Consider the following 22,130-nt stretch of genomic DNA (forward strand, 5'->3'; position numbering starts at 1 on the left):
CGCCCATCAGGAAGCCAATTCTGTGCTGATCCCGAAATGAAATCCTTCTGAAAGAGATTCAAGGAAACTCAATTTTGTTCCTGTTATTTGTCAAAATACTGGTAAAGATACCAGATATTCACACTAAGAAGGAAAAAGAAAAAAAACCTGACAAGTTAGCTCATCTATCTACTGTATAAAACATGTAGTTTGAAATCTTTGTCTACAGGATTTTTATAAATTGTCAAACTATTCATGCACGACACAAGAAACCAACTTCAAGGTTTTTCTACTTTTCCCCCTCTATCTCTATCCAGCTTTGGGAGATGTCATATTCTCCTCCACAAAGAAAAATAAACTAAAATACAATTAATTCGCAATTATACATGTCAGCACAGAAATTCAGTGCATAAAAATTTTTTTCATCTTTTACATTCAGCTTTAGAAAATAGTATAACCATTTGATAATGGATTTTCCATCATAACTACACTCTACTTAAACCAGCGTTAAAATCAGTGAACAGAGCTTACGCAGAAATAAAGCCATGATTGATGGCTTTTTCAAACGTGCTGGTTTTGAGGTGCAATTCTGAAGCCGTTTTCTGAGTCAGGGGGACCCAGAGGTGGGGTGGGGTGCGGTGGCACACCCTAGGCCTGAAACCGAACCCAGGAGCGTCCAAAGTAGTGTTTTCCAAACTGCAGGTTGTGGACCTTCTGCCAGCTATAAAATCACTTTAGTGGATAGGATCCACATTTTTCTCTTTAGAAAAGCCTTTTTTATAAAAGAATATATGCATTTCAGTAAGTTAGTACAAGAAACTTTAATTTTAAGTTCGGGTATACACATATGAACACGTAAGTGTACATGTACTGGGTTGAGACACCCCATTTGTCTCTTACTGTGGGTTTCAAGCAAAAATCTTTAAAAGCAATGGGTCTAAAGGGTAGGTCTACTGAATAAGGCTTCTTTGTGGTAAATGCCAATTAGGATTCTTGCCAGGCTAGCAATAAACTAACAGTTCCAATTAATGAAACACTCCAATTTAACTCCCATAGATGGTTAAACTGACAGGCACTTCCTAAGAAGTACTTGCTAAGAATATATTAAAGTACATTTATCTGTAGTCTATACTGTATGTTTTCTCAAGCTGAAATTATTTTTAACGTTGTATGCTATTAGAAGAGAGGGGATATTAAAAGAATGGAGGCTGGGATAAGGATGCAAGTTGTAAATATTAAAACATCACATAGCTGGTATTGTTTTTGTGGTGGAGAAAAGAAGTTAGATTATTCACCAGCTGGAAGGGCATGAAAAAATAGCTAGTATTTTCCTTCTCACAGCCCCCACCTCCAGTCAGTTCTCAGTATGAGCCACCTGTTTTCCTTTAGACTAACCCTGTCCAATGGAACTTTCTGTGATAACGGAAATGTCCTACATCTGTGCTGTCCAGTACAGTGGCCGCTAGCCAGATGGGGCTATTGAGTACTTGAAATGTGGCTAGTGCAAGTGAGGAACTGAGTTTTTAAGTAATTTAAAATCATATAGCAGACATTATACTAAGTGAAATAAGCCACTCACAAGAAGACAAGTACTGTATAATTTCACTTCTGTGAGGTTCCTAGAGTAGTCAAACTCATAGAGACAGAAAGTAGAAGGGTGGTTTCCAGAACCTGGGGGGAGGGGCATGGAGAGTTGGTGTTTAATGGGTACAGTTTCAGTTTTGCAAGGTGAAAAAGTTCTAGAAAGTGGCTGCACAACAATATGGATATACTGTACACTTAAAACAGTTATTAAGATGACAAATTTATCTTATGTGTACTTTACCACAATTTAAAAAATTTTTTAATTAAATAGCCACTCGTCGGTAGAGGCTACAGTACTGGGCCACTCGGTTTTGGAGATTGTGCAATGCCCTGTGGTCAAGTATCCCAAAACCATCATCGTCCTCCTTATCAAACTCCTTTCAAGATTCCTGACTGCCTCTTGGAAGGAGGCATCAGAACTCCAGCTTTCCTGGCGTTCACAGCACAGGAGCTGCCTGTACTGGCATTCACCCTCTGACTGGGGACAGAAGCCTGGGTACAGGCGTGGAAGGCTGGAGCACTGCACCCCCGTAACTAGGAGACCGCTTCCAGAATGTCTAGACGAGGAGGGAGGAAGCTGCACGGGAGAAAAGGTCTTTGTCCTCAAGTTCAGTGAGTTGTTATTGAAGGGCGTGAATGCTCCAAGCCCGGGCAGGGGTTTTCTTCGCCTGACTGCCAAAGAGCCCTGCCCTTTTAGCTCAATGAAGCTGGAGTGGCCCTCATCAGTCACCTTATCCAGGAATAAGAAAGCCTTGAGTTGCCTGAGAGGAAGAAAATGACTGTGTGTATAAGCTATAGGCTTATTAACTGTGTTGCAAATAACTGTGAGAAAGCGCCTTTCCTCACACAAGGAAATGAAACCCAAATGTTCAGCTAGTCTTCCGTGCTCTCCAAGCTCCCGGCTTTTCCGAGGAGGCTGGGTAAGTTTAAGTCCAAGGTCTGTGGATTACCACCTTCCAGAAAAGCAAAGAAGAAATTATTTTCTAGCGTTACTTTACTGATTGATGAATTCATTTTTTAAATTATTGACATTCCTGCTGAACTGAAAATAGGACAGATGATACTCATTTATAAATTGATTTTTCTGTCATATCTGCTGTTGAAATGGTAAGGAATAAATCAAGTGTTTGGGAAAGGAATTATCTAACTAAAAATTGGAATGTAAATGCCAGCTGATGAAAGGCGTATAAATTAGCTCAGACTCGTCAAGCTCTGCCTGAAAGAAAGGAAGATTCTACTAAGCGTTTCACTGAAAATTCAAGATACTAGAACATAAAGCTTTAGGACTCCACAGCCAGTGAATTCCAGCTTCCAATACTTAATGCCTTGAATGAGAACTATCTAAGGGAAGAGAGATCCTGTAGGGTACTAAGTAAGTAAGCAGGCCTTGGAGCCAACCTGGGTTCAAATCTCAGCCCCCTGTCACCTTTCTGAGGCATGGATAAGGACAGGATTGTGCCCGTCTTTAGCTGACATACTTCCAGGCAGCATGGGGTGGGACAGGGGTGGCAGGCTCCATGTTTGTTTGGTTTGGCCCAGAGTGCTGGGCTAGATAGTATTTTTTTAAAAACCTGAATTAGCCCCTAACATTTTAAAATCTAGAGATTTTCCAAAGAAATTCAGATACTTGGTTTCTCTTGAAAACTCAAAGGATCTGGCAAGCCCGGGTCCACATTCCTGCATGACAGTGAGACTGGGGTTGAGAAGGGCTCCTCTCCACAGTCCCCTCCAGTCCCGGGCACTGAGGCCAGTGAAGCGCCACCTATCATCACCCCGGGACTATTGCTTTGTTTCTTCTTTTCCCGTTCAGTCGTATTCATTTACAATGCCTGGCTGCCCCTGCAGCCCCACGTATACAGGGACAAGAAAATGACACACTTGAAAGACAGACAGACCCTTGTTCCTATCTTGACTCCACCCTCTAACCTGGTGAAACAGGCAGGTTAGAAACTCTCTCTGAGCCAGAGCTTCCCCATGTGAAAATGGAACTAATCCCCCACACCCAACACAGCACTTGTGTTCGTGTGAGAGCTTACGGAAAGCACCTAGTCCTGTGGCTGTATACAGTGGCACTCAATAAATGTTCACTTCCTTCCCTCCTACTGTCCCTGGTGATGGGTTTGCCAGTTTGGCACCAATTCCTACCATGCTCCGATGCTACGATACCCTCTCAGCGACGGCTTGCACCTGACATGTAAGACACACTCCAAGTCTAACCAAGATGTCTTTAAAGAACCAAAGCGGAAGGACAGAGCCTCTAGCTCTAGCCATCGGCTTACAGGGAAGACAAAGGGCACGGTGGGGATGCACCAGCACAATCCAGACCGTGAGAGACGCCACAGGACAAATCCGATTTCTTCAACAACAACGACGAAAACTGCAAGGAAAAAAAGAACCAAATCAACCAACCAACTGCCGTACACAGAACTTACGTGGATCCTGATTTAAACAAACTGTACACAAACTTTATAAGACAACTGGGGAAATGTGAGCACCGGTTGGATATTTATGATACTAAGGAATACATTTCTTAGATATAATGATGTTGTGGTTCTGTCTGAAAAAAGAGCCGATAGCTTTCAGAGATACATACTGAAATATTTCCACGTGAAGTGATAGAGTGAAAGTAATCAGGGTGGGGAGAAAGGGTGGGCGTTCAGAAGAAACAAGATGGACAATGTAATAAAAATGGCTGAAGCTGGGGAGTGGGTACATAGGGGTTTACTATGCTGTTCTCCTTACTTTTACATGTACCTGAAATTTTCTGTAATGAATAACTTTTAAAAAGTAAAGCACAGGATAAGATGTTTAAAATTCTTTGAAGATAAGAAACAGCACTGGACTGATCTAACACAGGCAATGTTTTCTCGGAGTTATTACCTGTGAGTAACTCACTCAGGGGCTCAGATACCTCCTTGAGGAAGGAAGACGGACAGGGAAGGGCTTTAGTTTGGCTCGGGATGTTAGTGCACTGGGGGAAGAGGCGAGTCCCTGGTTCCCTCTGCTTTGCCTGATCCCTTTTCCTCAAGTTGTAAAACCCTGGTCTCATCAGACTGTGAGCCCCGTGAGGGCAAGGACTTACATAAATTCTTATTTCCCTGGCACCTAGCACACAGCCTGGCACATGATAAGACCTCGCTAAATGTCTGCTGAGCAAATGAAGGGGAAGGAGGGGTATCTATATTTCACTTCAATGAGAGAAAAAGAGCTGAAAAATCTGATTCTGACAAGATGCTCCCATGCTGTAGTTCAATCCATGGTAATCACATTTGGCCGCACATCAAAATGGTCTGGGCAGCCTGTTAAAATGGCAGCTTCCTGGACACCCCCTCCTTGGAGATTCTCATTCAGTGCGTCTGAGCTGAGACCACAGGAAGGATGTTTTTCACAAATGCCCAGGTGATTCTGATGCAGCCAGTTCAGACTGGTGTGCAACAGCCATGGGAGAGCTTGTTTAACTTCTTAGCTTCTCAAAAGTATTATTCATTTTTTCTGCCTGGCTCTTTTTGGGACTGTGGAAACTTCCCAACACACGCGAGAGGAGTACCACAAAGCCCTGTAAGGCATCAGCCATCCTCAAGCGTCATCAACTTTCTGCCTTCTTGCTTCTCAACTTTATTTTTAAGGAAACCATTTAATTGTAATGGGATGTTGCTGAATTCAGCAACAGCACAGGCAGCGGCGTTCTCTGCCTTCAGGATGAAAGTGGGCGAAACCCATCCCTGGTGAACTTGCGAGAGTAGGATTCTCTTCTCCCTTGTATGACGAATAGGGGTGTAGGAGGCTGTGTTTTCTCGTCTCTAGCTTTAAAACTGGGAAATCAGGCTACATGACAACCAAGAAGATTTGGTTTGTTAAGTGTTATTTAAATGTTTTGCATTTTTCACTGCTTTAAAGAAATCGAGTCTCATCCAACTCTTTAAAAATGGCTTAAAAAAAAAAGTCTTCTTTATTGAACACAGATGCAAGGTAAACCCTTTGATGACTACTTTTGCCTTGGATAGAAAGTAAGAAATTTGAGCCAGAAAAAAGAAGAGTTAAATATCATGTCAAGCAGTTGAATATTTCTAAATCAGTAAGACTGCTAAGAAATATCCTTAGGACACTTTTTTCTTAATGATTGAGATGATCACAAACTGATTTATTATTTCATCCCAAAAATACTGCAATTCAGGTGATTAGTGAGAGGAAATTAAAAGAGTGTCTATTTAAAAATTGTAAAACCATGGGGTCCGGCCCTGTAGCCGAGTGGTTAAGTTCACGCTCTGCTTCGGCAGCCCAGGGTTTCACTGGTTTGGATCCTGGGCGCCAACATGGCACTGCTCATCAGGCCATGCTGAGGAGGCGTCCCACATGCTACAACTAGAAGGACCCACACCTAAAAATATGCAACTATGTACCAGGGGGTTTTGGGAGAAAAAGGAAAACAATAAAATCTTTAAAAATTGTAAAACCAAAATTCCAGGTAATTAATGACTACTCAAGTTTACCATAACCGCTGATAATTTAATGGGCCACTGCTGGTACAACCTTCTCTCCCAAAATACACCTACTTAGATGATTATAAGAATCAAAAAAGAAAACAAAACAAATTTATGACATAATTGGCTATCTATACACATCATGGAAAGCCAGGAAATAAAGAAATAGATGGGAACAAGCTCGTAAAATGAAAAGAGGTCACACAAATTGTATATGGTATCATTCAAATTACATATATTATTTAGATAGGTGATGCAAAAAGATCATAAGGAAATGCAGCAATATTTTGAGGAGTAATATTATCCCTGGTTGTAGTATATCTGGTTGTAAACAATTTCTTAACCTCTATATATTCAGTCACTTTCACATTTCCCACATGAAAATATAGAATTTGTATGAAAATATTTTTTTAAAAAAAGAAAAGGAAGAGTGGAAATCGAAATAATCTATTATTCCAATTCATTGTAGCTAATAAATATGGGCTTGCAATAAGGCAGAGACTCGTGGGTTGGGGAGAACCCCACAGTTTAGCCATGGCAAATGAACTCATTTGATCTTTTGGCCACATCTGATTCTGCCTCATTTGCAAGATATGGTCACAATGAGAAATATGAATAAAGCAAAATGTCTAACTTAATGCTTCATGTGACAGACTAATTAAGGAAATGTAGAGTTTTCTATAGTCAAATGGAATGTTGTGCTTCAAAATCTACATTTATTCATAGGATAAATTAGGAGGTAACTAATCACTTTACAAAAGTATACTTCAGGGGCCGACCCAGTGGGGTAGTGGTTAAGTTCACATGCTCCACCTCGGCAGCCCAGGGTTCACTGGTTCAGATCCCGGGCATGGGCCTATGCACTGCTTATCAACCCATGCTGTGGCAGTCGTCCCACATATAAAGTGGAAGATGGGCACGGATGTTAGCTCAGGGCCAATCTTCCTCAAAAAAAAGTAGGGGCAAGCCCAGTGGCATAGTGGTTAAGTTCACGCACTCTGTTTTGGCAGCCCAGGGTTCACTGGTTCTGATCCCGGGTGCAGACCTACGCACCACTTGTCAAGCCATGCTGTGGCAGGCATCCCACATATAAAATAGAGGAAGATGGGCACAGATGTTAGTTCAGGGCCAATCTTCCTCAGCAAAAAGAGGAGGATTGGCAGCAGATGTTAGCTCAAGGCTAGTCTTCCTCAAAAAAAAAACGTATTCTTCAAATCACTCCAGAATTCCTCTATAATGCAAAGTATTTTTATTTGATGTTTCCCAACTCTTAAACGTCAAAAAATTTTCATGGACACTCCACATAACAGTCATTGTAGCTGGTTTGTAAAAATACGTAATGAATATGTCATGAATTTAGTAACACTCTCAATAGATATGTATTTACTAAATGACAATGGAATTCTTACACATTTGAAAAATAGTAGTGCAGGTACAGATGGCTCATTATGTAGTCTGTGTACATTCAGTGTTGGGACACATGGATTCAAGGACCACCTGCCAAAACTCCACCACACCCAGTGATCTGTCCATCATTCTGGTGCATTCATAACATGGTACCACGTAAAAGAAAACGCAGGCTGCGTGCTTATCTCTTTTGCAAGAGCTCTTTTAGGGATTTTAGAGTGAGAGGAAGAGGAGAGATTAGTTGAATGGCATCCATTTCTCATGGATGCCTCTTTTTTTTTTTTTTTTTAAGATTTTATTTTTTCCTTTTTCTCTCCAAAGCCCCTCCGGTACATAGTTGTATATTCTTCATTGTGGGTCCTTCCAGCTGTGGCATGTGGGATGCCGCCTCAGCGTGGTTTGATGAGCAGTGCCATGTCCGCGCCCAGGATTCGAACCAACGAAACACTGGGCCACCTGCAGTGGAGTGTGCGAACTTAACCACTCAGCCATGGAGCCAGCTCCCCCTCTTTTTTTTTTTAATGCAGGAAAGAGTAGATAAACAGCATAAGCGGGATTCATTTTGTCACTCAAACTAGCCAAATTAGAAAAATACAGACAAGTTCATTGTAAGGAAGATGTTTTCTAACACATGGCAGGTTGGAGACAGTTTTCCATCTTTCATAGTAATAGAAAGAAGCAAAGAAAGTGGCTTGCGTCACATTAATGATGCACGTTAGAACTGTGCAGTCACGATGATCTCTCTAAGCAGTTACATGATGGCTTTTTAAGAAAGATTCAGACAGACTTGGATTCCAGGCGTAGTTCCTCCACTAAATTCTTCATCTATAAAATGTGGCCACAATGTCTACCATGTACTGTTATGGGGATTAAATGAGATAATATATGTAGAGTATCTAGAATGCAAGAAAGGTTTGTTCCCTTAACTTGTTCTTAAAGAACAGTGTTCTGGGAATATAATGATATTGGAGATAAAGGAGAAGAATGTGTTTGAAACAGGCAGGTATGTGGTCAGCTGCCAAAAGCATTCTCTGTGGGGAAGATCTGGGAACTACTGAGCAAGCCGCTTCTAGGGTCCTTTCATTTCCTTCTGTTCTCATTTCTAACATTGCTGTCATTGTGTCCACTAATTTGGCAAGGTTACTCTGAATTATGACCTTCCTATTCCCACCATCTGTTTTCCTCTCTCATCTAAACAATGCATTGTCTATTCTGATCTTTTCCCATTAATGTGATTTGATATGTACCTGTCAACTCTGCAGACTGAGATTCTAAAAAACCTTCCCATTCTTAAAATGGTGGTTTACACTCTATCCCTGTAAAAAAATTAGCTGAACATTCACTTCTTACAGAAGAAATAAAGTAATAAGATTTAAATCTTGCTAGTAACCAGAGAGTTACTTTATGTCTAGCAAAATGGACTTTAAAACTACTTTGTAAATGTCCATTAAGGTTAGAGCCATTGGCGTTTTACCATTAGGAAATTTATCCCACTTTATTATCAAAAGGACCCTATATATATATACAATAATATGTGTATACAAATATATTTGTATGTATATATATGTGTGTGCACATAAACGTTTATGTAAATATAAGTATAAAAGATAGATAGATGATAAATACATAGATAGATGATAGACTGATAGATAGGAAAAAAGAAAAGGGCCAAGAAGGATTAATATCTAACTGACAATAGGAGTAAGGGTGAGATATAGAGATAGAAACTTTAAATTTTACTTTATCAGTTATGTCATTTTAAATTTCTTTATAGCAAGCTCATATTACTTCATTGGATTTTTAATCATTTTTTTATAAATCTGATTACTTTAGTGCTTGAGAAGGACATTTTAAGACATTTCATTGAATTCTTCCAGGTCACTAGGGCACTGATAAGTGTAATTTTAAAGTATACTAAGGTTTTACTTTAAGAGGAGAAAAAAATATTCAGAAGAGCCTTTGATTGCTACATCATTTTGATTAGGATTTTTAAGAAGTCAGATGAATTGCCAATGTGTATTTTGAGCCCCTAACCACCTACAGGCTGCTTGTTCAACCCAAGGGAAAATGGAGCTCCACAGATGTTTTCAAGGTCTCTATCATCCAGAAGAAGAGGTGCTCATGTACACAACCAAGAGAGGAAGGCAGCAACCTAACTGAAAACAATGATTGGAAAGCTTATGGGAGGTTTCAAGGATGTCTACCTCACCTTAGGGGAGTAGATTAAGCACTGAGAGATTTAGGTTAAATATATAACCATTAAGAACACACGAAGAAGCGAACATTAACCATCTCCAGCTCTTTCCCTCTGCTTCAAGTGAGACTCAAGCTGGAAGACCCCCAGCTCTCTCCCCTTTCAGTCACTCTCACTGGGTGACCTGACATTCCATCCGGTTAAGCTCACCACCATCTCAGACTGGGTTGATGCTGGGAGCTACTGAGGGAGGGAGGACACGTAGATATGATTGACACCTACATCACTTCTTGCCTTCTTGGATTTCAGGTAGCTTACCTGTCACAAAAGGAATGGGAGCAGGTGGTCTTAGCCATTCCTTCCACTAATAAGAGCTTTGAAACCACCCCTGAGAGTTGCTGAGAAGAAGATCCCATATAAGGCCCAGATTGGGGGTAGGTATGAGAGTGAGGGTAGAAGAGACACATAGAATGATGGAAAAGGATATGCCAATCACCTGGTAGTGGGTAGGTACAAAGTGCTAGAGGGTTGTGGCCAATCAATCTCAGAGAAAAAGCGAATACAGATCCTACTTCATCCCAACGACTCTTTTCTACATTTCTTGGCTCTTTCATCCATTTGTTTCTCCAGCTGAACGTTTAAAAAATTTGGGAAAATGTTTCCAGAGTCCCTCTAGGCATGTGATTGAAATTATACTGGCTTTATAGATTCATTTGACAGGGATAACTAAATTAATCAAAATCATAAAATCTAACATTTTGTATTGGAATATTAACCATTCACTATGAGCTTAATAACATGCTAAGTAATATATAAAAATATATAACATATAAAAGTTAAGAGTGGTTAAGTCTTCCCCAGGGTCATATGACAAGCAAGTAGTGGAGTGGGAACCCAAACTCCAAAATACTCTTAACTACCAGGCTGCCCTGCCTCCATCTTTCCAACCAGAGGCAGGGCTAGTCTTTGTTGGCGTGAGCTTTTCTCTAAGTCCATCATTGGAGTTCTGTAGTTTTCTTCATGGGGGTTCTGCCCATTTGCTGGTGAGTTTACTAGAAGGAGATGTACAAATCCTCAATGAAGTAAACTGTAGGGCTTTTGGGGGACATCGGAGAAGATCTGAAGAGCAGGGAGATATTCCTGTTCCTTGCTGGGAAGATCCAATGCTATACAGAGGTGTCAGTCTCCCCTAATAATCCACGGGGTCACTCGGCAGCAATCAGTCTTGGACATAAACTGACAAAAAGGGTCCTGAAGTTCATCTAGAAAGGCTATGTGAGAGTACCCAAGAAGTTTCAGAAATGAAAACTAATGACAAAAGACTAACCTTGCGTGATATTAAACCACATTACAAAGTTTCAGTAATTAAAACAGTTAATACTGATGCAAGAATAGACAGATTAATAGAACAGAGACTCCTGAAATATATTCATATAATGCAGGAAATTCGTATATGATGAAGGCTGAATTTGAAACCGAGGTGAAAAGATGTATTAAACAAAAAATGGTGTCGGGATAACTGACTATTTAGGATGGGGAAAGGAGGGAAGAAATCTGTCCAGATCGCTAACCCACTCCTAATCCCCAAAAATATTGTTACTCAAAAATGTAACAGTTTTGAGCATTTATATTGGTTGAACCAGAGGAAGGCTAGTCTTTTCGTTGTTGTCCTCGTATGCACAAGTGTAGAAGAAAAAGTTACCTTAGTGTGTAGTGTTGTAATAGGCTAATATAAATTCTAATAATCCCTTGTGTTTTTTAATATGCCATATTTCATCCCATGGAAACCACCCAGCAAAGTCAGTGGACAGTGTTTGTTTATCCCATTTTAAGAAGGAGATCATAAGAGTCTTGATGAGTGACTTACTCAAGGTCACATCCCTAATTAGAGACAGAACCAGAGCTAGGACCAAGGTCCCCGGACCTGCAGCCTGGAAACCTCTCTTTGTATGAGAGGCATTCATCTTACCTTGATGTGTTTGATATGTTTGTGAAACCAGACATATCAGAATGTGGAAGTGACTTTCCAGTGTGCTGCGCAGTTGTGTCCGTGCTGTCCTTTCACCACCCTGGTTAGTCTCATCACCGTAACCCCTGCCAACCCCAATTCTGTTGACTCCAAATCCGGGAACACCACACACTCTGCTTTTTCTGCTTCATAAAGTCTCATCATCCAGCAGTCCCAGCCCACCACATACTCACTCTCTCCATCTATGAAGTGTCCCGCAGCACCTGCTCCTTGTAGCCTTCTCCAGCCATCCTATCTCCCCTCCAGTTTCTGTTCAATCTTCTCTCTCCTTACATGTCCAGGTCTATGTCAGTATAACACACCTCAACCAACCTCCCCTTTTTGTTAATGATCTAGACCAATACATTCCAACAGAAATATAATGGAAGACAGATGCAACCACATATGCAATTTTATGTTTTCTAGTAGTCACGTCTAAAAAAATGAGAAACTGGTGAAACTATTTTTAATAACATATTTTATTTAAATCCAATATGTCCAAAATATTACTTCAATATATAATCAATATAAAAATTGTTAATGAGATATTTTAAATTCTTTTTTTTTCATATATTTGAGATCTGGTGTGTATTTTATACTCACAACATATCACAATTCAGACTAGCCATATTTCAAGTGCTCAATAGCCACATGTGGCTGCTGGCTAGTGGCTACTGAACTGGACAGCACAGACCTAGGCTCTTATTCCAATGAAAATGATCATAATGACTGATTATTGCTGGATAAAGGGATCATGGGTGATTTTTAAAAAACAGCTTTGGTTAGGGCCGGCCCAGTGGCACAGCAGTTGAGTTAGCAAGTTCCACTTCAGCGGCCCAGGGCTCACCAGTTCTGATTCCAGGTGCGGACGTGGCACCGCTTGGCAAGCCATGTTGTGGTAGGCATCCCACATAGAAAGTAGAGGAGGATGGGCACAGATGTTAGCTCAGGGCCAGTCTTCCTCAGCAAAGAGCAGAGGATTGGCAGCAGATGTTAGCTCAGGGCTAATCTTCCTCAAAAAAAAAAAAAAAGAAAAAGAAAAAAAACAACTTTGGCTTATCTGTACATTTTTCTCCAACAAGCACAAATTGCATGTGTTTATGTATTTTAAAAACTTGTGATTTAAAATATCTGGCATATCAGGGGAATTTAAATGAATCTGCACACTCATGCTCTAATGCAAGTTATTTTTTTTAAATGTCACACGTGGCATCAGCATGTCTTCACTTTGACATATCTATCCACATCTAGCTCCTATCTGCTTTACCATCTCAAATTATTCTCCTTGTTCCCTACAACCTGCCCACCTTCTTCTTCTGAAGATCACCAGGTTGAAGGTACAGAATACCCAGAAGAAATATTCTCGAGATCTTCGCCACCTCTGCACAAACACCAACGTGTGTACAATTTCTGGTTCTGCTTTAGTAGATTTGAGGTTACTGGTATATGACTCAGAGAATTCAAATTCAAATTCTAGAAAAAGCCTCTTTCTTCAGGGCTACTTCAAAGTTATTTTAAAATAGGCTTGATATTTACTTTTACTTAAAATTAGATACATTCAAAAGCTATTATATGTCCTACTTTGGTTTCTTTTAAAAAGAAATTGACCTAATGATTCTCCACAAACAGGAGCAACTCATTTTTTAATCAGAAAATGCACTTCTCACCTCAAAGATTTTGACTAAATTATGTTTCTGGTTCTCAAATATAGAAGCAGTCTAGTCATTGGAAAATGGGAACAGGAGGTAGGCACAGTTTAAGAAGTTAAATGGGCTTGAATCAGGAAACTAAAGTGTAGTCACTTACTTTAAATACCTATAGATTTTAAAATTCATGTCACAGCTTGGTTTCCAGCTGCTCTACACATTTGCCGTCCTAATAATGACAGGTTTGCCCTTTTCCCCCAGGCTTTGAAAGGTGGCATGTGGAACCCTGAAATGGGGGGTTATAAGACCTGGATTTTGGTCCTCACTGCCAGCTGCCAACCAGCTATATGACCTTGGGCACAGTCCATTCAGCGTGCTGGATTCAGCCTCCCAGGCTGTAAAAAGGGAGCTGACAGCAGACAACCTCTCTCAGGCTGCTCCCGGCTCACCACTCCTGACCTTTGCGCTAATCTTCCTCTATTCCATTATCCCTGAAACACTTGCCTCCTCATGCAACTCCTCCTTCCTAAATGAGAAGATGGCTGGCAGCACGACAGTGAAACGGGAAAGAAAGGCTGTTCAAAAAATAAAAACTCCTAAAATGCGTCATCTTTCAAGAATTCACCATTCTCTTGTGCCTGGGTGCTTGCTCATGGTGCTAAATCAGTTCTTCCAAGGAAATTTGCTCTAAGAACCTGGTATTTGTTATATGTACTATTCTTGGATGATGTTTACACTAGACACTCATCTCTTATGAGCCACTTGTAGGTACAAAACACAGAAGTTACGTATCAAACAGACATCAGCAGCCACATAAATAGACTTTAGCAGAGCCTGGAGAAAATCAGACCAAAATCACGGAGAGTTTTAATTAGGTCTTTGCATCAGCTTTTGATAAGTTAGAGAAGATAATTACAGCTCCCCAAACTTCCCACTGAACCTCTCCAGGACCCGACAGCACCCTGTAATCTAGCCTGATGCAAGAATCACTCCCTACCCCAAGAGCTGGCTGCAGCCACACCCAGAAGAGCCTTCCCTCCCGAAGATTCCCTCACCACGGCTTAAGTCAGGGGGCAGCTGATGTTAGCTGTGGTCTGTGCTGCTTCAGTCTGGCCTGATTTTTCATGCTGCCATTTTGAATTAATATAGGTTTCCTCTGCAAGTGATGCATCTTCTGGGCAGGCTTGGAACACAGTAGGCACACGCACACACACACACAGACACACACACACACACCACGCGGAAGCTGGACACCAGAGTAATTCAAGACACTTGCAAGCAAGAATTAAACAGCAAATCCAGAAAGGCAGTATTATTTAACAGAACTCTACCAAGTCAGTTTTGTGTCACGGTAAATGACAGCTTCCTTAGACGCACTTGGGTATAATGGACATTTTTAAGCTCTAAATCCGGGTCCTCGTCAATTTTCTCAAGTTCAAGCGCCCCTCCTGCTTTGCAGACCACACTCGTCTCAGACCTCAAGAGTGATGTCGCCCAATAATCGGCGCCCCGGCAGACAAGCGAACCGAGGACGCAAAAGCAAACTGAAGCGGACAATCGTCTTAAAGACATGAGCGCTTTTTACCAATAAGTGCCCCGGCGCCATTGCGTTAACATGCCCTGACACCCCCCCACCCCCAAGACCCGCCCCGGGTGTGGCTTGGGGGGCAGTTGTGTCAAGTCCTGCGGCCCACGTAGACCAGAGCTACAGCCCGTGCGTTTGCCCTTAAGGGGAGGGCAGTCCCCCGGACACGAGTCGGATCGCCGACCCGGTGGACGTGGGGGCAGAGCCGGGTCAAGGGCAGCGGGCCCCTCCAGGCAGCCATGTTCGCGCGAGCCCGCCCGCGCGGCAGGTGCGTTACCTCCCGCGAAGGTGCCAGGCCCGCTCCACCACCCGCGCTGCGCCGGAGTGGCCCGAGGGGTGGCGGGGGTGCAGGGCGCACAAGGGACACACCCCAGCGGGCCAGCAACTGGGATATCAGGAAACCGCAATACTGGAAAAGGGGAACTGCAGCATAGCCTGAGGGGTTTTGAGAGTTAAAGGGAGGTGGGGAGAAGGATGGGGTGTGGAGAGCAGAGACAGGTTCCAACCAGGCTGCAGTGCCCGCGCCCCGGGATGGGGCGTCCCTCTCCTGCGCCCCCGCAGCCTACTAGCCCAAGTCACCCAACCCTGGGCCAGGGCCACCTCTCCCCTGACCCCCAGGGAGCCCAGCCCGCCCAAGTTTGCACCCGCGGGATTCGACCCGGGGTAGCGGTACCCGCGGGTTGGGAGGGACAGCTGCAGGCGACGAGGCACGGGGACGGCGATGGCGGATCGGGATGAAACCCGCGCGGGGAAGCAGCTGCAGACGCCCTGCGTTCCCGGTCGTGCCAGCCGGGGCTCACCTGCGGGGTGGCGGGCTCCTGGCTCGGCTCTGCGGTGCTGATCCTGCGGCCGCCGAGGGTGCGCCGAGGGTGCGGGTGTTGCTGCGGCCGCTATTACTGCGGCGACATCGGGGGCTGCAACTGCAGTGGCAGAGGCGGCCGTCCGGCGCTTCCCCCTCCCCAGACTCCTGGCGCTCGGGCCCGCCGCCCTCCGCTAACAGCTGGCCCGGCTCACGTGACCGCCGGGCCCACCCCCGCCTCTCCCCACCCGGGGTCCCCGGGCCGAGCCGCACCCGCCGCGTCTGGGCTGCCGGGGCCGCAGCGCCGCGCTCGGCCTGGTAGGGGAGGGCGCCTGGGAGCAGGAGGAGGGACCAGGAGGCGAATCTCGCTGCAGAAATTGGCTCCTCTTTGCTCGATTTCTATTTGTCGGTCACGGCCGGGGTCGCGGCTCTCTCAAAACGGAGAACTCGGGCTTTAAGGAGTCAGGCCCCACTTGCTCTGGGCGCATCTCCCGGACTCCGCCGTTTGGTTGCTACGTGCGGGCCTCCGTGCCTAAGCAAAATTTCTCCGCGGAGAAACGTGTCTTGTACTTTGTTGACTCACATGTCCAAGCCGACTCCTTGGTTTTAAAGGTGCCGTCGTGCGCCATGTTGATAAGCCTATGCCAAAAACTTGGACACTGAAGCCCCAAGAGGTTAAGTAGCTTGCCCAAGGCCACACAACAAGTAGCAAAGCGAAGATTTCATACCTGGGTTAATAAGGTGACAGGTGTGTTGATGCTGGTGTCAAGGTCATTGGTCAGGACATGACCATTAGTCATGTCTTTTTTATAAATCAAAAAGAAAAGACCATCTCAAAGGGTATGAATGGACAGTTCACAGCAAAACGAATGCAATACCACTCAGGCTCATGAAAAAATATTCAAGCTCACTTAAATGCAAATTAAATATACAAAGTAGCATTTTCCACCTGTCAGATTAGCAAAAATCAAAAAGTTTTGTATCCAACATGGAGGACACTTTGGCAGTATCTCCCAAAATAACAAATACCTATTTAGTCTTTGACCCAAGGATTCCACTTCTGGAATTTATCCTACAGATACACTGACACGTGTGAAATGATATGAGTACAAGGTCATCCATTGCTATACTATTTGTGCTAGCAAAATGGGAAGCAAATAGCCATGAGCCGAGGACTGTTCAAACAAATCACAGCACATCAATATAATGGAATGCCATCCAGCTGTAACAAAGAGATCTATCTCTATGTACTGATATGAAGGATTTGCATCCTACGCTAAATGCGCTAAATGGGGGAACCACGTGCAGAACACTGGGTAAATGTGTTGTTTGTGGGAAGAAAATAAAATGCCTGTACTCATATTTGCCAATGCATAGAATATATCTTGGGAGAATATATAAGAAATTGTACTAGTAGATGCCACCAGGGAGGAGAATAGGTGACTGAATGCAGGGGAAGGAAGGAGACTTTTTCCTCATGTCTTTTGAATATTATCCCTGTGCTTGTCGTTTGCCACATGAGTGATGGATAGTGGGAGAGGGCTGAGGGAATCAGTGCAGATACTGTCCAATAGAGCAGTGGTCATATAGATTCTTGGAGCAATAAGGGGCCTCACTGTGCATTTAATCCAACGAAGGAAACTGTCCTTTTACTTTCAACTTTTCTCCGTCTTTACATTGTAGTGGCTTTTTTGCTTTTTTAGACAGAATATAATTGGATCTTGCTTTTCATTCAGTCAGACACTCTTTGCCTTTTAATTGGAATGTTTAGATCAGTGGCTCTTAAAAAGGGGCAATTTTTCCCCAAGGGGACATTTGGCAATGTCTGGAGACATTTTTGGTTTCTCGGTGACAGAGGTGGGGGAGGTCTCTACTGGCATCTAGTGCATAGAGGCCAAGGATGCTATTAAACATCCTACAATGCAAAGTACAGCCCCCACAACCAAGAATTATCTGGCCCTAAATGTCAATAGCACTGAGGTTGAGAAACTCCGGTTTAGACCATCTGTATTTAATGTAATTATCAATATGATGGGTTTTATTTTTTTATTTATTTTTTATTGAGTTAATGATAGGTTACAATCTTGTGAAACTTCAGTTGTACATTAATGTTTGTCAGTCGTGTTGTAGGTGCACCACTTCACCCTTTGTGCCCACCCCCCACCCCACCTTTCCCCTGGTATCCACTAAACTGTTCTCTTAGTCCACATTTTTAAATTCCTCATATGAGTGGAGTCATACAGAGATTATCCTCCTCTAGCTGGCTTATTTCACTTAACATAATTCCCTCAAGGTCCATCAATATGATGGGTTTTAAATGTAATGTCTTGCTACTTCTATTTGTTCTATCTGTTCTTTGTTTTTTCTCTTTTTTTGCTCTTGCCTTCTTTTGAAGAATTGAGTATTTTTTAAATATACTATTTTATACTCACTATTGATGTATTAGTCAGACTGCTTGTTTTATTTTTTGATTATTCTAAGACTTACAATATGTATGCATTTTAAATTTATCACTGTCTCCCTTCAAATAATATAATTTCAGGTATAAGGCAAAACGCTTTCAACAGTATACTTCTATTCCCCTCCTCCTCTTTCCTACTATTGCTGTCATTTGTTGTAGGTGCAGATTTGATGGTAATGAACTCCCTCAGGTTTTGTCTGAAAAAGTTATTACTTCACTTTCATTTTTGAAACATTTTTGTTGGAACATAATTTTTGGTTGAGTTTCTTTTGGCACTTTAAAGGTACCATTCTATTGTCATAAGACGTTGTCACAAGACTTGCAAAGCTTCTGAAGGAAAGTCTGTGTTTGATTATCTTTCTTCCTCTGTACATAATATTTTTTTTCCTATGGCTGCTTTTAAGAGTTTTCTCTTTAACATGGGTTTTGAGCAATATGATTATGATGTACCTTGGTCTGTTTATTTTCGTTTGTTTGTTTATTCCATTGGGGCTCATTGAGCTTCTTGGATTTATAATTTTCATCAAATTAAGAAAAATTGGGGCCATTATTTCTTCAAATATTTTACCCATTGTACCCTGCCTCTCCCAAATTCAAGGACTCCAATTAGACATGTATTAGTCTACTTGGTATTGTCCCACAGGTCACTGAGGTTCTGTTCTTTCCCCTATACATGCACAGTCTTTTTTCTCTCTGTGCTTCACTTTAAATAATTTCCCTTGGTATTTCTTCAAGTTTACTTATCTTTTCTTCTATAGTCTCTAATCTACTGTTATCTAATCTACTGTTAGTACTATCAGTGAAATTTTTATATCAAATATCTTATTTTTCATCTCTTGAATTTCTATTTGGTTACTTTTATGTCATCCATTTCTCTCATATATGTTTTCCTTTAAATCTCTGATCATATTTATATTTTAATAGCTGTTTTAAAGTCCTTATATGCTAATTCCATCATTTCTGTCAATTTTTGGTCTCTTTGTGTTGATTTCTTAATCTCCTAATTTTTTGTCTTTTAATTTTTCATTGCATGCCAGACTGTGTGAATTTTATGTTGTTGAGTGATGGATTTTTCTGTATTCCTTTAAAGGTGGTTGGACTTTGTTCTGGCAGTTACTTAACAATCAGCCTGACTCATTTGAGGTTTGTTTATAAACTGTTTAGGAAAATTCTAGGGTAGCTTTAACTCAATGGCTGTTTTAGCCCTTCTTCTAAGGTATGACTCACCTATGGGATCTGATGAACGTTCCATGTAATCAATAAGGTGGTTCTGGCTGGTAGGAACTTGAACAGTTCCCAGGTTTGTGTGAGCTCTGGGAATTTTGGGGGGCACAGCTCCCCAATAGTTGTTCTTTCCTGAGGAGTTGTTCTTTGCCCAACCTTGTGCAGATTCACCCTATGCATGCACAGATCGGCATTCAGTCAGTGACTCAAGGGAATCTTTATGCAAATTTCTGAAGTTCTCCCCCGTGTAGTTTTCTCTTCTCTGGAGCTCTGCCCCACAAATTCTAGGTGCTGTGACCTCCCTGAGTTCTGATCTCTGTTTCCTCAACCCCACAAGATAACTGGGCTCTATTTCGTCTCTCTTTTCTTAGCTGTGTATGCTTCAGGAATTGCCTCTAAGCAGAAAGCTGGGATAATTGTGGTCTCATCTTACTTGTTTCCTTTTTCTTAAGAATCACAATCCAAAAGCTGTTTCATATATTTTGCCCAGTTTTCTAGTGGTCCACAAGAGGATAGCAAGTCCCATAGCAAGTTTTCCTTCATGGGCAGATGTGGAAGGCTGAGAACACTAATCTTAATGCCTCTACGGAACCAAATGTCCTGATACAGAATCATCTAGACTCATTATTTCAAGAACTACAAATGCATAGTTTACTTACAGAACTTCTTCACTATACTAATTTAACAAGAAACATTTATTGAACACCTGCACCAGGAACTGCATTATTGCTACAAAGATGAAAAAGGCATATCATAGCTCCACCTCTCAAGAAGTCAGAAGCAAGCAAGGAAAATTAATTAAGCGTAGAAGTAATATGTGCACATATTATATGCTGCAATCAGGGTAACCTAAGAGTTATACAGAGATAAATACATTGATCTAGCATTTTGTGAAATATAACAAGTTTAAGGAGGATCATAAATGAGGGCTACCCAAACCTATTTTTAAAAATATATTGATGACAATTTTGCCTCTTCTTCTGACTAGTGTTATTGTCTAAAGAAGCCCATTCAGTGATTTTGAGGAGCCAAAGTACATGTGCAATCAAGAAACGCTTTTTTTTTTTTTTATTAATGTTATGATAGATTACAACCTTGTGAGATTTCAGTTGTACATTTTTGCTAGTCATGTTGTGGGTACACCACTTCAAGAAACGCTTTTAACACATTGCATACAGAGGTGTTTTCCACTAGTGCTTCTTTTAGTGCACAATTGTAGCAGGAGGAAAAAGATCTGTCACTGGGCAAATCTCACGGGGATGAACGACAGACAATATTATGTGAATGAGACTCTCGTATATGGGTAAGAAAGCCTGTGTAATTGCCTTGTATGTAATCTTAGGAGAACCAAGGAAAGGAGCTGACAGAAAAGCTACGGAAAAATGAGAAAGAAAAGCACTAGTTAAGATGAGCCAGCCACCTGCCTTAATCCTATGACAACCATGTTTAGAAGGTTAATTTTCTGAATTTGGTTACCATAGAAACAAACCTTTAGAATGCATTTAAATCAATTTACAGAATTAACTGCCCATATTGAGTATAGGCAACGTAGAGAGATTGAAGTATTAAAATCTATTTTTGAATTATTTTTAGAATGTAAATGATCCATCAAGCCCTTTGGATACGGGATTTAGACAACCATAAATCGTATTTTGGCAAAAGGTGTAAAATCCTATTTATTATAATTAGGTAATGGGTTTGGAAGTTCAGTTATTCAAATGTGTCATTTCAATGAATGGTTCCTATTTAATTTTAAATAAGATAACAGTTCATGAATGTTCCAGACCTGGTTTTAAAAACAAATTATTACGTATGCTTCACATTCACGGCTGCCCCTCCAGGAGTCGTTCATGGTTTAGCCCACTGTACAGAGAGTTCAAAGGGAACTGCTGAGACTTCGTCTTGTGGTCAAAGAGCAGAGTAGACAATTCGATGATCAGACTTAGGAGTTCAACCTAATCTTTTCTTGCTGATCTATTTCCCTAGTTTATATGCGCAGGAAAGGTTCACCTCATGCTATGTACATTTTTAAAACATGGCTTGTTTTTAATATTCTAGTGATGCTTGAGGCCACCTTTTAATAGACGAAAGCTTATCCAGAATTGTAAAACTGAGCCTCTGCGATTTTAATACCACTGCTCACTTGAAATAATGTATGACTTTAAACAAAAGTTACTATTAGTTATTCTCCAGTAGCTCTTCAGAGAACTAAAGAAAGTTTGTCTAAATTGTGTAGGAATTTGGGTTCAGTTAAAGGAAGGCGTCCTTCATGGTACAAGTTATTAAACAATGATTCTACCTATTGAGAGAATGTATGAAATTTCTGACTCCAGAGAAAGAGTATTTTGAGTGCTCTTCTATTTTCCACGAAAGACCAGAAAACTGGCATTATTTTGTTTCCTGTTGGATTAATTACCTGACTTTCAGAGAATTGGGAATAATCTAGATATATGGAGATATTTTAGTTTTTAAATTCCTGATTATTCTTTACTCTCCTTTCCATTGACTTTCTACCCTTAATCATAAACCAAGTCCTAGGTTTTTACTATTCTTATGATATCTCTTATATCATTGCTTCTGGCTCTTACATGTGCAAAGGATTTGATTTTTCACATACATAGAGTAATTTATTCTTTAGAGCTGGAATCTGTGTCTAGTTCACTTTGAATTTCAAAAAGCACCTATCATATTTTTTGAAACAAAAATTAAAAGCAGAAATTATTTTACTGTCATATGAATTTTTCAGATAATCTATTTTTATT

At 41.5% G+C, this 22,130-nt stretch overlaps 1 protein-coding gene across 2 annotated transcripts in view; it reads right to left on the bottom strand.

Annotated features, from left to right (window-relative positions):
* SCRN1 (secernin 1) overlaps positions 1-16,232 on the bottom strand; it is a 61,605-nt gene extending 45,373 nt beyond the window's left edge. Inside the window, exons 1-2 of one of the 2 annotated variants that reach the window (XM_023639449.2) lie at positions 15,685-15,967; positions 3,843-3,940 (exon numbers count right to left, since the gene is read on the bottom strand). The gene's annotated coding sequence lies outside the window, so the exon portion shown is untranslated. Of the gene's footprint in view, positions 1-3,842; positions 3,941-15,684 lie in introns of both variants that reach the window. The other variant, XM_001499446.6, reaches the window with a different exon arrangement.
* Between the last annotated feature and the right edge of the window lie 5,898 nt (positions 16,233-22,130).

Source organism: Equus caballus, chromosome 4 (assembly GCF_041296265.1).
Source record: "Equus caballus isolate H_3958 breed thoroughbred chromosome 4, TB-T2T, whole genome shotgun sequence".
NCBI classification, from domain to species: domain Eukaryota; kingdom Metazoa; phylum Chordata; class Mammalia; order Perissodactyla; family Equidae; genus Equus; species Equus caballus.